Source organism: Staurois parvus, unplaced genomic scaffold, assembly GCF_062004578.1.
Source record: "Staurois parvus isolate SC_StPar_1 unplaced genomic scaffold, SC_StPar_1.0 ptg000153l, whole genome shotgun sequence".
Classification (NCBI taxonomy): Eukaryota; Metazoa; Chordata; class Amphibia; order Anura; family Ranidae; genus Staurois; species Staurois parvus.
Window position 1 is genome coordinate 1,539,229 of NW_028317949.1, and position 16,167 is coordinate 1,555,395.

Genomic DNA, 16,167 nt, shown 5'->3' on the forward strand with positions numbered 1-16,167 from the left:
GGTCAGCGCCAGGAGATCAGGCAGAGAATAATCAGAGGTAAGCCGAGGTCAGCACCAGGAGATCAGGCAGAGAATAATTAGAGGTAAGCCGAGGTCAGCACCAGGAGATCAGGCAGGGAATAATTAGAGGTAAGCCGAGGTCAGCGCCAGGAGATCAGTCAGAGAATAGTCAGAGGTAAGCCGAGGTCAGCACCAGGAGATCAGGCAGAGAATAGTCAGAGGTAAGCCAAGTTCAGCACCAGGAGATCAGGCAGAGAATAGTTAGAGGTAAGCCGAGGTCAGCGCCAGGAGATCAGGCAGAGAATATTTAGAGGTAAGCCGAGGTCAGCGCCAGGAGAACAGGCAGAGAATAGTTAGAGGTAAGCCGAGGTCAGCGCCAGGAGATCAGGCAGAAAATAGTCAGAGGTAAGCCGAGGTCAGCGCCAGGAGATCGGGCAGAGAATAGTCAGAGGTAAGCCGAGGTCAGCGCCAGGAGATCGGGCAGAGAATAGTCAGAGGTAAGCCGAGGTCAGCGCCAGGAGATCGGGCAGAGAATAGTCAGAGGTAAGCCGAGGTCAGCGCCAGGAGATCAGGCAGAGAATAATTAGAGGTAAGCCGAGGTCAGCGCCAGGAGAACAGGCAGAGAATAGTTAGAGGTAAGCCGAGGTCAGCGCCAGGAGATCAGGCACAGAATAGTCAGAGGTAAGCCGAGGTCAGCGCCAGGAGATCAGGCACAGAATAGTCAGAGGTAAGCCGAGGTCAGCGCCAGGAGATCAGGCAGAGAATAATTAGAGGTAGGCCGAGGTCAGCACCAGGAGATCAGGCAGAGAATAGTCAGAGGTAAGCCGAGGTCAGCGCCAGGAGATCAGGCAGAAAATAGTTAGAGGTAAGCCGAGGTCAGCGCCAGGAGATCAGGCAGAGAATAATTAGAGGTAAGCCGAGGTCAGCGCCAGGAGATCAGGCAGAAAATAGTCAGAGGTAAGCCGAGGTCAGCGCCAGGAGATTAGGCAGAGAATAGTCAGAGGTAAGCCGAGGTCAGCGCCAGGAGACCAGGCAGAGAATAATCAGAGGTAAGCCGAGGTCAGCACCAGGAGATCATGCAGGGAATAATTAGAGGTAAGCCGAGGTCAGCGCCAGGAGATCAGTCAGAGAATAGTCAGAGGTAAGCCGAGGTCAGCACCAGGAGATCAGGCACAGAATAGTCAGAGGTAAGCCAAGTTCAGCACCAGGAGATCAGGCAGAGAATAATTAGAGGTAAGCCGAGGTCAGCGCCAGGAGAACAGGCAGAGAATAGTTAGAGGTAAGCCGAGGTCAGCGCCAGGAGATCAGGCAGAAAATAGTGAGAGGTAAGCCGAGGTCAGCGCCAGGAGATCGGGCAGAGAATAGTCAGAGGTAAGCCGAGGTTAGCGCCAGGAGATCAGGCAGAGAATAATTAGAGGTAGGCCGAGGTCAGCACCAGGAGATCAGGCAGAGAATAGTCAGAGGTAAGCCGAGGTCAGCGCCAGGAGATCAGGCAGAGAATAATTAGAGGTAAGCCGAGGTCAGCGCCAGGAGATCGGGCAGAAAATAGTCAGAGGTAAGCCGAGGTCAGCGCCAGGAGATTAGGCAGAAAATAGTTAGAGGTAAGCCGAGGTCAGCGCCAGGAGATTAGGCAGAAAATAGTTAGAGGTAAGCCGAGGTCAGCGCCAGGAGATCGGGCAGAGAATAGTCAGAGGTAAGCCGAGGTCAGCGCCAGGAGATCAGGCAGAGAATAATCAGAGGTAAGCCGAGGTCAGCACCAGGAGATCATGCAGGGAATAATTAGAGGTAAGCCGAGGTCAGCGCCAGGAGATCAGTCAGAGATTAGTCAGAGGTAAGCCGAGGTCAGCGCCAGGAGAACAGGCAGAGAATAGTCAGAGGTAAGCCAAGTTCAGCACCAGGAGATCAGGCAGAGAATAATTAGAGGTAAGCCGAGGTCAGCGCCAGGAGAACAGGCAGAGAATAGTTAGAGGTAAGCCGAGGTCAGCGCCAGGAGATCAGGCAGAAAATAGTCAGAGGTAAGCCGAGGTCAGCGCCAGGAGATCGGGCAGAGAATAGTCAGAGGTAAGCCGAGGTCAGCGCCAGGAGATCAGGCAGAGAATAATTAGAGGTAAGCCGAAGTCAGCGCCAGGAGATCGGGCAGAAAATAGTCAGAGGTAAGCCGAGGTCAGCGCCAGGAGATTAGGCAGAAAATAGTTAGAGGTAAGCCGAGGTCAGCGCCAGGAGATTAGGCAGAAAATAGTTAGAGGTAAGCCGAGGTCAGCGCCAGGAGATCGGGCAGAGAATAGTCAGAGGTAAGCCGAGGTCAGCGCCAGGAGATCAGGCAGAGAATAATCAGAGGTAAGCCGAGGTCAGCACCAGGAGATCAGTCAGAGAATAGTCAGAGGTAAGCCGAGGTCAGCACCAGGAGATCAGGCACAGAATAGTCAGAGGTAAGCCAAGTTCAGCACCAGGAGATCAGGCAGAGAATAATTAGAGGTAAGCCGAGGTCAGCGCCAGGAGAACAGGCAGAGAATAGTTAGAGGTAAGCCGAGGTCAGCGCCAGGAGATCAGGCAGAAAATAGTGAGAGGTAAGCCGAGGTCAGCGCCAGGAGATTAGGCAGAAAATAGTCAGAGGTAAGCCGAGGTCAGCGCCAGGAGATCGGGCAGAGAATAGTCAGAGGTAAGCCGAGGTCAGCGCCAGGAGATCGGGCAGAGAATAGTCAGAGGTAAGCCGAGGTCAGCGCCAGGAGATCAGGCAGAGAATAATTAGAGGTAGGCCGAGGTCAGCACCAGGAGATCAGGCAGAGAATAGTCAGAGGTAAGCCGAGGTCAGCGCCAGGAGATCAGGCAGAGAATAATTAGAGGTAAGCCGAGGTCAGCGCCAGGAGATCGGGCAGAAAATAGTCAGAGGTAAGCCGAGGTCAGCGCCAGGAGATTAGGCAGAAAATAGTTAGAGGTAAGCCGAGGTCAGCGCCAGGAGATCGGGCAGAGAATAGTCAGAGGTAAGCCGAGGTCAGTGCCAGGAGATCAGGCAAAGAGTAGTCTAAGGCAAGCCGAGGTCAGAATCTGAAATCCACAGAACAAGGTTAGGAACAAGCCGGGTCAGCAACAGAAGATCACTGATTACAAACAGGAATAAAGATCATAGGAAGTTGAAGAACATCCAGTGATTAGTATACAGCAGAGTCTCCTTTAAATAGGCAGCTTGGCGCCAATGCGTGAAGATGTATGCACCTACGTGTCAGTGCTTGCTGGATATTAGCCTGAGCCTGTCTGTGTGCTGGTACAGATGCACGAGCATTAGCTGCACTGGAATGAGCAGTAGCTGCACAAGAACTAGCATCAGTTGAAGAAGAATTAGCATTAGCTGTACTAATTTCCTGACAGTATTGATTCAATAAACACAGAGAAAAAACTTGTAAGTCCTCCTCAGGGATTACCAATTATTTCTCTGATATCAAGCCTGAAATAAATACAAACAACAAAAACAACATACAGAAAGGGCAATACAGACAAAAATTCCATTAATCAAGGGGGAGTAACATCACTGATACCTCTAATTCTCAATATGTCTTGTACAAAAGCTCTAAGGCAGAGTGCAGAGTGGGGTTAGAACTATGGATCCTTAAGGGGGCCATATACTATTGGAATGGAAATGTAAACAATGGATGTTACAAGTGCACTGTACTTGTGAGTGTTTTTAACCACTTGCCCTCCAGAGGATTTACCCCCCTACCTGACCAGGCCATTTTTTGTGTTACTTTAACTGACAATTGCGTGGTCATGCAATGCTGCACCCAAATTAAATTTACGTAATTTTTTTACCACAAAAAGAACATTCTTTTGGTGTATTTGATCACCTGTGCAGTTTTTATTTTTTGCACTATAAACAAAAAAAGACTGCCAATTTTGAGAAAAAAACTATATTTTTTACTTTTTTCTGTATTATTACATGAAAGTTATATCGTCTAGAAATGGCGGTATAGATACTGGAATTTGTTTTTTTACTAGTTACTAGATCAGCTATGCAGAGCCATACAAAGCAGTGTGCTTACAGTGAAGCACGCACACACAGCGAACATAATGAAACAGCACATAGTTAACCCTTTGCTATGCAGAGCCATACAAAGCAGTGTGCAGGAGCCGACAGGGGAGAGATCTGTGTTGTTTATACACAGGTCTCTCCCATGTTGGCGATCACCGGGTGCCAGCGAGTAATCACCGATCAGGACACAGTGACTGACAGCCGAGGCCGCGAATGGCGATGTGTGGGTAGGTTACAGCATGCCACACTCTGGTGCATAGATTTGTTGAGGGTGCAGGAGAGTTGCTGTGCCAGGACCAAGGGCGGACTGACAACTCATGGGGGCCTCGGGCAATAGGGGATGATGGGGCCCCTGTGTCCTTGCCCAAACTCAAAAAAGCCTATGAAAATGGTACCAGGGGCATCTCATGGGGCCCCCTACTGACCCGGGCCCTCAGGCAGTGCCTGAGTTTCCAAAAGGTCAGTCCGCACCTGCCCAGGACTCAACCCCTCTCTGGATCAATTCAAGACGCTTTCAAACTTTCCGTTTTTCTGTCTTCTCAGTACACAATCCTGAATGCAGATCTGCCGTATATCTGTACAAGGAACCAGATTGCTGGGCAGCAGCCTGGTCAGTGACACTTCACTATCCCCACACCTGATCCATGCTCCAATCAGGGTGGTCAGCCTCCTGTAGTCAGCACACAGCAGACCCACTCTCTCCACTCCTTCCACTAATCCCAGAGCAAACCAGCCACTATGCTCCAGGCATACCCCAGTGTCCACTAGGGTAATCTCAGACAAATCGGCAGTGCAGATGCCATCTTCCTCCTCTCATGCTCTCTCACGGCATGCTGGGTGTACCGGAGACTGCTGTGCAGGAACTTTCCTGCACTGGTGTTAACTCCTGCTGCTCCAAGTGCAGGTGTACTGACTGGATTGCAGGTATTTGAAGTGCCAAATCAAAGACACTGAAGTAGTTCACTGGCAAGGACAGGGCACTTAGCTAGCAAGGAAATGTGACTAACACTGACTTTTGCATGCTTAATTAATGGCAAGTGATGGTCATGTAATTAAATGTGATGGTAATGTAGTGGTGGGCAATCTGATATTATCTGGGAGGGGTGCTAACTGACGCTAATGCAGGCCATAGATGGGTCGAAAATCGGCCGATTTTCTTTTAAAAAAATGAAAAATCGGTCGTTCAAGCGGCCAACGTTACCAGCAACGGTAAAAAAAAATCGGCCGATTTTCATCCCGTCTACAGCCGGCAAAAAGTGTCCCTGCAGAGAGCTCCGCTATTTCTTTGACAGTTCCTTGACATTTATAGCGGTTGCAACAATGTATCTATTTGTATCCATTTAGGATACAGATGTTTTTATTCGGAAACAAATAGATACATTGTTGCAACCGCTATAAATGTCAAGGAACTGTCAAAGAAATAGCGGAGCTCTCTGCAGGGACACTTTTTGCCGGACTGGAATTCCTCTTCTTTTTCATCCTCTGCTTCTTCCTCTTCTTCTTCATCCTCTTCTTCTTCATCCTCTTCTTCTTCTTCCTCTTCTTCATCCTCTTCTTCTTCATCCTCTTCTTCTTCTTCCTCTTCTTCATCCTCTTCTTCTTCCTCTTCTTCATCCTATTCTTCTTCTTCCTCTTCTTCATCCTCTTCTTCTTCTTCCTCTTCTTCATCCTCTTCTTCTTCTTCCTCTTCTTCATCCTCTTCTTCATCCTCTTCTTCTTCTTCTTCCTCTTCTTCATCCTATTCTTCATCCTCTTCTTCTTCTTCATCCTCTTCTTCTTCTTTCTCTTCTTCTTCCTCTTCTTCTTCTTCTTATTCCTCTTCTTCTTCATCCTCTTCTTCTTCTTCCTCTTCTTCATCCTCTTCTTCATCCTCTTCTTCTTCATCCTCTTCTTTTTCCTCTTCTTCTTCTTCATCCACTTCTTCTTCCTCTTCTTCTTCTTCTTCATCCTCTCCTTCTTTTTCTTCCTCTTTTTGTCTTCCTCTTGCAGGTCACTGCTCATGCGCAGATTTTTTTATCGGTAAAAAATCGGCCGATTTGCCCATCATTGCCGCAAAAATCGGCCGATCGGCAAAATCGGCCAATTTTTTTCCAACTTTACCGATAAAAAAATCTGCCAAAATACCGAAAAATGGCCGAACAATTAGCCCACTAACGATCCGAAAATCGGGCGATTTTATTTTCGGCCGAAAAAGCGGCCGATTTTCGACCCATCTATGGCCTGCATAATGTTATCTAAAGTCACCTGTGACACTAACACAGTGATCAGTAAAAAAATCTGTACACTGTACTAATTACACTGGTGACAGGGCAGTGAAAGGGTTAACTAGGGGGCAATCAGGGTGTTAAAATGTGCTTAACTATGTGTTTTAGGTGTGTGCTGCCTGTACTCACATATCTGCTTTCTTCTCTCTCTGGAATGGAATGTGCTCCAGAAAGAGAAGATTGCATCATTTACAGAACACAGGCAGAGGATGATCTCTGATTTGGTACAACCGATCAGCAGGCCCATTGGCCTGGATCTGGTGAGTGATCAAGTGCTGTACTGAATCACAGCGCTGGCACACGTGCACCCATGGCCCAGTTACACGGCGGGAGCGCAGATCACGTTTATATAGTGATTTTGCACAGGGAGTCTGCCCTGTAGCAGTAAAACTATTATAGGGTGGACTGCAAGTGGTTAAAGTAGCACATTGCTGAATAGCAAAAAATGTCCTATTCATGAAGGTGGTAAAACCTTCTCGAGATCAAGTGGTTATCTGCATTTTCAAAAAAAAAAAAATCCTTTTTTTTTTAAATACTTTGCCTGCTTGGTCAAAATGTTTGGCAATCTTTTTCCCCAGTCTGCGCTGAAATGAAACATTGGGTTTGTTCTGACAGATTTTCTTGCTGCTTTATTTTCCTGTCTTATTTAATTTAAAACGGGGCTAACAATGCCAAAGTCTCTATAAAGAGGTAACTCATTCATATGTAGGTATACCTCTGAAACCAAGCTTTTGCCACACAACCATCTCCCATACCATAGGCCTGTATTTTAGTAGGTTTTCAGCCGGAGATAACACTGTTCTATGAAATTCATCACTGTTGTCATTGTACCACATTACACAGAGAAGCTAGAGCTTTGGGGGGTTACTAACACTGCTGCACACAGAATCTGGTGCAGCTGTGCATATTAACCAATCAGCTTCTGAAGGCAGCTTGTTCAATTAAGCTTTGAAAATACAATCTGGACGCTGATTGGTTTCACTGCACAATTGCACCAGATTATGAGTGCATCTGTTTTAATAAATCCCTCCCTTAGAGTCAGGTGTTCATATAGAAAAACTCTAAAAACATATTTACATTGTAATAATTTATAAAATGTACTGTATGCAGAGCCATAGGAAAAATGGGAGGGAACATTTTGATTTTGGTGTATTACTTAGCCTTTCCTTCTATTTTAGCATTCAATGAAAGTATATAAAATCTGCATTACCATCCTTTAAGAACAAAATTGGGTTGATTTACAAAACTGAGGATTGCAAAATTGGGGGCAGCTCTGCATAGAAACCAATCAGCTTCCAGTTTTTTTTTTTTTTTGCTTTTTTTTTGTCAAAGCTTAATTGAACAAGCTGAAGTTAGAAGCTGATTGGCTACCATGCACAGCAGTTCCAGATTTAGCACTCTCCAGTTTTAGTAAATCAACCCCAATGTGCTTCAGTCTAAATTTTCCTTATCTAACAGCCGTGCAGTGACGTGAATTAAAAAGTAGATATAGGTTCCTTTAAAATCTTCACAGACAATACAAACACATTTGAAAATACAAAAACAAGAGCGACACTTCGAGTGTATTTCCATTTTGTCAGCCAAATTGGGATAACACCTACATTATATTTGTTACACTTCCCCAATGTAGCAACACTTCCCCAAAGTAGCAAAACATTAAAACATATTTTAAAATTTCAACCTGCTCCTTTCTGCATCTTCAGCACTGTAAAAACCTATTCAGTTCTCTTTGTTTATGAAGGGTAGGGAGTTGTGTTTGCCATAAATGAGCCCTTTAGAAAGCAAAAAAATAATTTAAAAAAGCAAAAAAATAATTTAACCCAGTCTGTACTGTGCAGGCAGATGCCATCTCTTCAGTTGTAAACTAGATTTGAACACTCTTTGCCCTAACAAACGGTTAAACATTTAGAAACAAGACATTTTTATTGTATTTTAATGACAACTGGATTTAGCCAGTCCCCAGACTTTCTATTGGGACAGATCACAGTGATCTGCTTGAGAACTATTGCAAAACTTCATGACAACTTTGTTTAAATTTTATCTCAGATCCTAATCTCTACCATAAAGTTGTATACTGCATTTTGATATTGTCGTTTTCTTCAATGTCCAGTCTCTGGTTATGTTGGATCTCTACTAATTGTCTTTGATTGTCAACCAGTATTATATTACTGTAACTTCATTTGTTTAAAAACAATAAATATATTATTGTGAAAAAAAGAAACATCTTAAAGGTTAGTGATATGTTAATTTGGTTTAATTATTTTAGGCATTCCGTATGAATGAGAAAATATAATAAGTGTATAGTGGACTTTTCTCAAATGTAACTGCAAAAGTGGGAATACACTTTAAAGGCTAACTCCAACCATTGCACCACGTTACACCAGTATTTTATTTATTTTCTCAAAGGTTGGCTTAGCCTTTAAGATACAGTTTAACTGCTTGCCCGCCACCTTATAGCAGAAATACTGCTACAGGGCGGCAGGGCTGTGCAAAATCACGTATATATACATGATTTTGCATTTCCGCATTGGCGGCCTCAGCTGTCGATCACCGGGTCCCGGCCAGTGATTCCCCTCCGGCACCCCGCGATCACTGAGTATCACTGATGGGGGAGAGGTCTGTATGTATGCAATACAGGTCTCTCCCCTGTCAGCTCCTGCACACTGCTTTGTATTGCTCTGCATAGCGGAGCAATACAAAGCAGTGTGCTTGCACAGTAAAACACACACACAGTAAAACACCACACAGCACACAGTTAACCCTTTGATCGCCCCAGATGTTAGCCACTTCCTGTCCAGTGTCATTAGTACATTGTCAGTGCTTTTTATTAGCACTGATCACTGTATTAGTGTCATTGGGGATGTCAGTGACAGTTAGTCAGTTCCCACCCAGAGTCAGAATGCCCGCCGCAGTCCCGCTATAAATAGCTGATTGCCGCCATTACTAGTATAAAAAAAATTCAGTATATATAATACAATTGTAAATGCTATAACTTTCACGTAAACCAATGACACAGCAGATCACCAGCTAAATACAGTTGCCAGTTATCGCCTGCACTTTCCTCACGGTGTCACAGCATGAGGAAAGTACTGCCGATAACCGGCAATTGTCAGAGAACAGATCGGCACTGATCATCAGTGTCCTGATGATCAGTGCCCAGAAGTGCTGACCGGCAGTGCCACCCACCAGTGCCCAGCAGTGCCACCCACCTGTTCCCACCAGTGCCCAGCAGTGCCACCCACCTGTTCCCATCAGTGCCCAGCAGTGCCACCCACCAGTGCCACCCACCTGTGCCCAGAAGTGCCATCCACCAGTGCCCAGCAGTGCCCCCCATTGGTACTCCCATGAGTGCCACCCAGCAATGCTGCCCAGCAATGCCACCCAGCAGTGCCCAGCAGTGCCACCCATCAATGCCCAGCAGTGCCACCAGTCAGTGCCATCAGTCAGTGCTGCACATCACTGCCCATCAGTGCCACCCATGGGCACTGGCCCATCATAGCTGCATATCATTGCAGCATTATCAGTGCAGTATCATCAGTGCCGCCTCACCAGTGCCCATCAGTGTTGTCTATCAGTGCCCATCAGTTCTGCCTATCAGTGCAGCTTCATCAACGCACATCAGTGAAGGAGAAAAATTACCTGTTTGCAAAATTTTACAATAGAAACAAACAAAAATTTTTTTCAAATTTTTTGCTCTTTGTTTGTTTATAGTGCAAAAAATAAAACACCGAGTGGAGATTAAATACCACCAAAAGAAAGCTCTATTTGTGTGAAAAATATTCTAAAAATGTAATATGGGTACAGTGTTGCATGACCGCGCAATTGTCTTCCAAAGTGCGACAGTGCTGAAAGCTGAAAATTGGCCTGGGCAGAAAGTGCCGGTAGGCAAGTGGTTAATAGCAAAAAGTAAAGTCAGTTTTTTCTCAAAATTGTCGGTATTTTTTTGTTTATAGCGCAAACAATTCAAAACGCAGAGGCGATCAAATAACACTGAAAGAAAGCTCCATTTGTAGGAAAAAAGGACATTCATTTCATTTGGGTGCAGTGTTGCATGACCGCAAAATTGTCAGTTAAAGTGTTACTAAACCCAGGACCCTGCATTCACTATATCTGGTCTCCCACAGTACACAGAACATGGAAATGCAAATATAAACTGCTAAATACCTTTTCTCATCAGCAGTTAGAGCAGTCTTATGACTTCTATCTGTGTCCAGCCCAGCACTAGCTAAAGCTTGTAGGAGGAGTTTTCTTTTAGCTCTAGGAGGATGGAAATCCCCTGACCTTTGTATGGACAGTGCTGATTGGCCCTGTGCTAATCACATGCACTCTCCCAAGAAAAAAAAAGCCCTCTCTAGCAATACACACCAAACTGAGCATACAGTTCAGTCTGGAGATAAGAGATGGTCACTTGAAAAAGGGGAGGAACAGAGAAGAAAGGATCAAACAGCCTTTTTACACAATGCAGAGGATTAACCCCTTAGGCTCCACAGTGAGTATAACAAGCATTCTTTACTGCATATACAGACTGATTTTACTGTTGTGGGTTCAGTAACACTTTAAAGTAATGCAGCACCATATCGCAAAAAACGGCCTGGTCAGGAAGGGGGTAAATCCTCTGGAGGGCAAGTAAGTTCACCTTTGGAACATGTTACATGTTACACCCATTTTTAGGAGGGGACATGTAACATGTTCCCGCAGCTGCAGCTGTGCCCACTGCCCCCTCCCTCTGTCAGATTTGAAAGCAGTGCGGCCATGCAGGGCTCCACCCACACGGCCGCGTCACTCATTCACAGTGTTCTGTGAATGATTGCCTACAAGTCCTTGCAGTCTTAGCGGCTGTGGGCTTGTAAATTTCAATGAACTACCATGACGCTGTGGAGCACTGTGATAGTTCATTGAAGCTTCCTATCAGAATATCTGCTTGGCCGTACATCCCGTATGGCAAGCAGATATTCTGACAGGTCTGCAGGAGATGCATGGCATCAGCAATCTGCTGATCGCTGGTGCAATGCTTTCTAAGCTCCTTTGGATAAAAATAATAAATGCACATTTTTTTACCAGCAAAAAAATGTGCATTTATTATTTTTGTCACCAAAAGGTGAACTTATCCTTTAAACCAAAGATCAAAATGTGCAGAACTTGTTATAGCCACAAGGTGTCACTTGTGATTTTCCTGTCTGGAGTGGACAATATAATACACTCCTCTCAAAGGAACATTGCGATAGTGACATCTACAGGCGGTATGAAATATTAAGCACCAATATGACTACATTTAAAAAACTCATGACACACAGTGTTAATTAAATCCTGTCTTAATATAGGTGTAAAACCTGTCAGTATTGCCTAATCTGATATATAATAACATGCTCAAACCAATAGCCTGGGGTAAAGCATAAACATGAGTTTTAAATATATTTGTCAAAACTATGCTTACAGTTAGTTATCAGGTATTGAGCATAACAGTAGCTGAACTGAAAATTTTCAGCATCTCAGTTTCTGTCAGATTGCATAATCTGGAGGGTCATAGGATGGTTGCTGTTAATATGTAGTGGAGCTGAAGAGTCATTGAAAGGATGAGCAGATGAGGGAGGGCTATTGCCTATTATTGTCTAGCTGCTTATCATTGGCACCTGCCTACAGTACAAGTTCACAGGGAGCAGAGGATGCTCATTCCATGTTCTCTGCTCTGACCTCTTGCACATCCTAAATCCCAAGGACCAGCGGAGAGATGCCAGGACTTCAAATATAAGAAAACCAGATTATGTTCTTAGTGTCCTCCAAGAACACTTTTATTTTCTGATGAAACTCTTCCTTCTGTACAGCCTTCAATGTTATAGATTAAAAAGAGTAAGTAAGACTTGTTCTTGATGATTTTACTTGATAGTTTACAAACAGCATATAACTGTTAAATTATTGTGATAACTGTATAATTGATTATTAATTTATGGTCATGTTAGTTCTCTCTCTCTATCTATCTATCTATCTATCTATCTATCTATCTATCTATGTATCCATCTTGTTTTAATTTACTAAGAACTAGTTAAATTCTTGAATTACAAAAATAGATGATCACCTATTTGTGGTAATGCATGTTAGTGAGATCTATCTATCTATCTATCTATCTATCTATCTATCTATCTATCTATCTATCTATCTATCTTGTTTTCAATTAATAAGGACTAGTTACATTCTTGAATTAAAGATACAAAAATAGATGATCACCTATTTTTGGTCATGCAGTTAGTGAAATGTTTTTATCTATCTATCTATCTATCTATCTATCTATCTATCTATCTATCTATCTATCTATCTATCTATCTTGTTTTCAATTAATACAGACTAGTTAAATTCATGAATTAAGGATACAAAATAGATGATCACCTATTTGTGGTCATGCATGTTAGTGAGAAATATCTATCCATCTCACCTATCTATCTATCTATCTATCTATCTATCTATCTATCTTGTTTTAATTTACTAAGGACTAGTTAAATTCTTGAATTAAAGATACAAAAATAGATGATCACCTATTTGTGGTCATGCATGTTAGTGAGATCTATCTATCTATCTGTCTGTCTATCTATCTATCTATCTATCTATCTATCTATCTATCTATCTATCTATCTATCTATCTATCTATTTTCTATTTCCTGTTTTAGTTAAAGAACAAGTTACATTCTTGAATTCAGGCTACAAAATATTCAAAACATTTATTGCTTTGCATGCTGAATAACAAAATAAATTTTTTTCAATGTAAAATCGAAACTTACCTTGTATTGTCTTAATATTTTATCATGCTAAAAAAATATTGGTAGAGTAATAATATGATTTGCCCTCTCTTGATTCAACTTTTACTTCAGCAATTTTATGAAAAGGTAAGGTTTGTGTCTTATGCATTACATATAACTTAAATGGCGTTGGATTAGTTAGTTTTGATTCTGCATACATGCATATGGAATAAATACAGCGTGGAACCCAGTAGGAGCTGCATGGGGTAGTGCTGGGTCACAGTCTCCGCTTTCCTATTGCTGAATTCAGCCCCACTTTATTACACAGATATCCTGCCTCTGTAACACTAAAAGAAAGAGGCTTCAAAACTAATGATTGATTTGCAAAATGTCAGCCCAGCATTTACCATTTTCCATATTTTTGCTCTTTGTATTTCTGCAATTTCTATTAATACAAATATGTAAAAGCAAGATCCAATTCTTCTAGTAAGCATGAATATATCTTCTCAGTAAGTAGACCTTGTGTAGTAATTGGATGAAATGTCGCTCTGTTTATAGGGGGAATGGTAGAACAGTTGAGTGAGCATTGCTCAGAAGAGTGAGTTGCTGTCCATTTCATGATGGTGCTGAAACTTTTATTCAGTCCGTTTTTAAGTTAATATTAAATAAGCTTTAGATTCCCTCAAGAGGCCATTTTAATGACTGTGCAAATTGTGTTACAAGTTACTCAGATCCTGATTTTATGTCTGTTATTGGTGCATAAAAAAATCTGATTATTTTCTAATTGTTATGTGTATAGTATTTGCAGAACTTTAGAGCAAATTCTTGGCCGTGCGTGGATACATGCTGGAGACCAATTTTCTTTTATTAAAACAAAACAAAAAAAAACCAGGGAGGACATTTGGTAATGTTACTTCCATTGCAATTGATAGATAGGTTGTTATGTCAGTACTGTTGACATGTAAGCAACAGTTTAAACCTGCTATACATAGTTATTGTTTCTATACAATTCATATTTGTAAATGTAATTTGTGGCATTTCTACAAAATAGTTGATCAGTGCATTTCCATCAGTTTCTGAATCTTTCAGCACGCCACTGGTAATGTTTGATGATGCTGTTTAGAAAAGAGAATACTTTTTATCTCAAAAAATGAAATACAATTTTGCTAGTACATTACTTTTTTAAGATGTGACATTTTTACTAATTATTAAACGCATTTTTTAAATCTTAATTTAATAAACTATTTTGTCATATTGCAGTTTTCATGTTGCAGTTATACATTATATTCTTTTATGTACCTTCAGTCATGCAATGCCCAAAGCCTAGAAAATACATGCCAATCTAAAATATTTCAGTGATGATGAATCTTATATTAAAAGAGGTATAGACTCCAGAGAGAAAGAGAGAGAGAGGGGGAGCGAGAGAAATAGAGATACATAATTTTGCCCCTGTACAAATCATTAGTAAAACCTCATCTGGAATATGCAGTTCAGTTTTGGGCACCAATTCACAAAAAGGATATCGGGGAAATGGAGACAGTACAGATGGCGACCAAACTGATAAGAGGCATGGAGGAGATCAGCTATGAGGAAAGATTAGAGGAATTGAATTTATTCTCTCTTGAGAAGAGAAGATTAAGGGGGGATATGATCAACATGTATAAATACATCAGTGGTTCATATAGTGAACTCAGTGTAGAGTTATTCACTTTCAGGTCATTACAAAAGGACACAGGAGCAATTTTTACACCTGGAGAAAAAGAGATTTTACCTCCACATTCAGAAAGGCGTCTTCACAGTAAAAGCTGTGAAAATGTGGAAGACTCCCTCAAAAAACAGTTCTAGCTAGCTCAGAATTGTTTTAAAAAGACCTGGATGCATTCCTAAATGCACAAAATATAACTGGATACTCATATTTATAGGTAATAACACCAGGGGTAGTTGATCCAGGGAAATCCAATTGCCTCCTGGGTTATCGGTTAGACATTTTTCCCCAGTAGAGCACATAGGACTATACTTGATTGGGTTTTTAGCCTTCCTCTGGATCAACAGTGGGAATAAGATTGTGCATATGGAGGTTTTCTGTTTATTTTTTCTGTTGGTTGAGCTAGATGGACTTGTGTATTTTTTTCAACCTGACTATGTACCTATGAATAAAACACGTTACTTTTATATTTAATAACATCCTTCTAGAACCTCTGGTGTGTGTGTTGTGGTGCTAAGTGCTATGGGCAATACAGCTTGAATTGCAAAATTCAGGGAAGCATAATTAGTGTAGAGGTGGTGCAAGTGAACTTAAATAATGTAGAAACAAATGATACCTCATTCTTCGCATAAGGCCAAACGCTCACTCAAAAGCATATTTATAATAGTCATCTTTGCAATAAATGCACAGGCTATAATATGCTGGGAAACATTTCAGGTAATACAGAATTTCTGCCTTTTGCATTTCAGAATTAATTTTATATCTAATGGTATATATATATATATATATATATATATATATATATCAGTAAAAGTGAAACACTTGCACAGCAACAGTTTAGTAACATCCAGCAGACTCCCACATACTGCTTTCTGTATAATCCAATGAATAAAGGTCTTTCTGCTTCTTTTTATTCGAAGTTCCAAACTTAGAAAACCAGTTTTGGGCACTACTGACCTTCCTCAAGTTCACAAGCAATCACAGAATAATAACAAAACATCCTATATCTACCCACACCAGAGCTGGAAGAACTCCAGTGCTATGATGTTGATTGATGTTGTTAAGATATATATATATATATATATATATATATATTCTGTACCCTGTTTGCTTCTAGTATGATTTAGAATTGTTTCAGTTGTTTACAATGGCAAAATCCAAGATTAATAGGTTCACAAGTGATTTGGGGACAGATTTATGAAAAATGGAGCAGATGTTAAGCTTTTGTCCTTGATGGCTTTCCAGGTGTCACCTTTCAGCCGGACTGAGGTAATCTGTTGGATTTTTTTAATTGGCAAATGGAAAATGTCCACTTTACATGTTTGGCTAAGTCAAATATGCTATGTTTTTAAATTGTGCAAGCTTGGTCCAATGTGGAAACCTATATAAGGAATACAGTCCAAAAATACCCTTTACTTTAAGCCATCTATCTATGTATGACAGGTT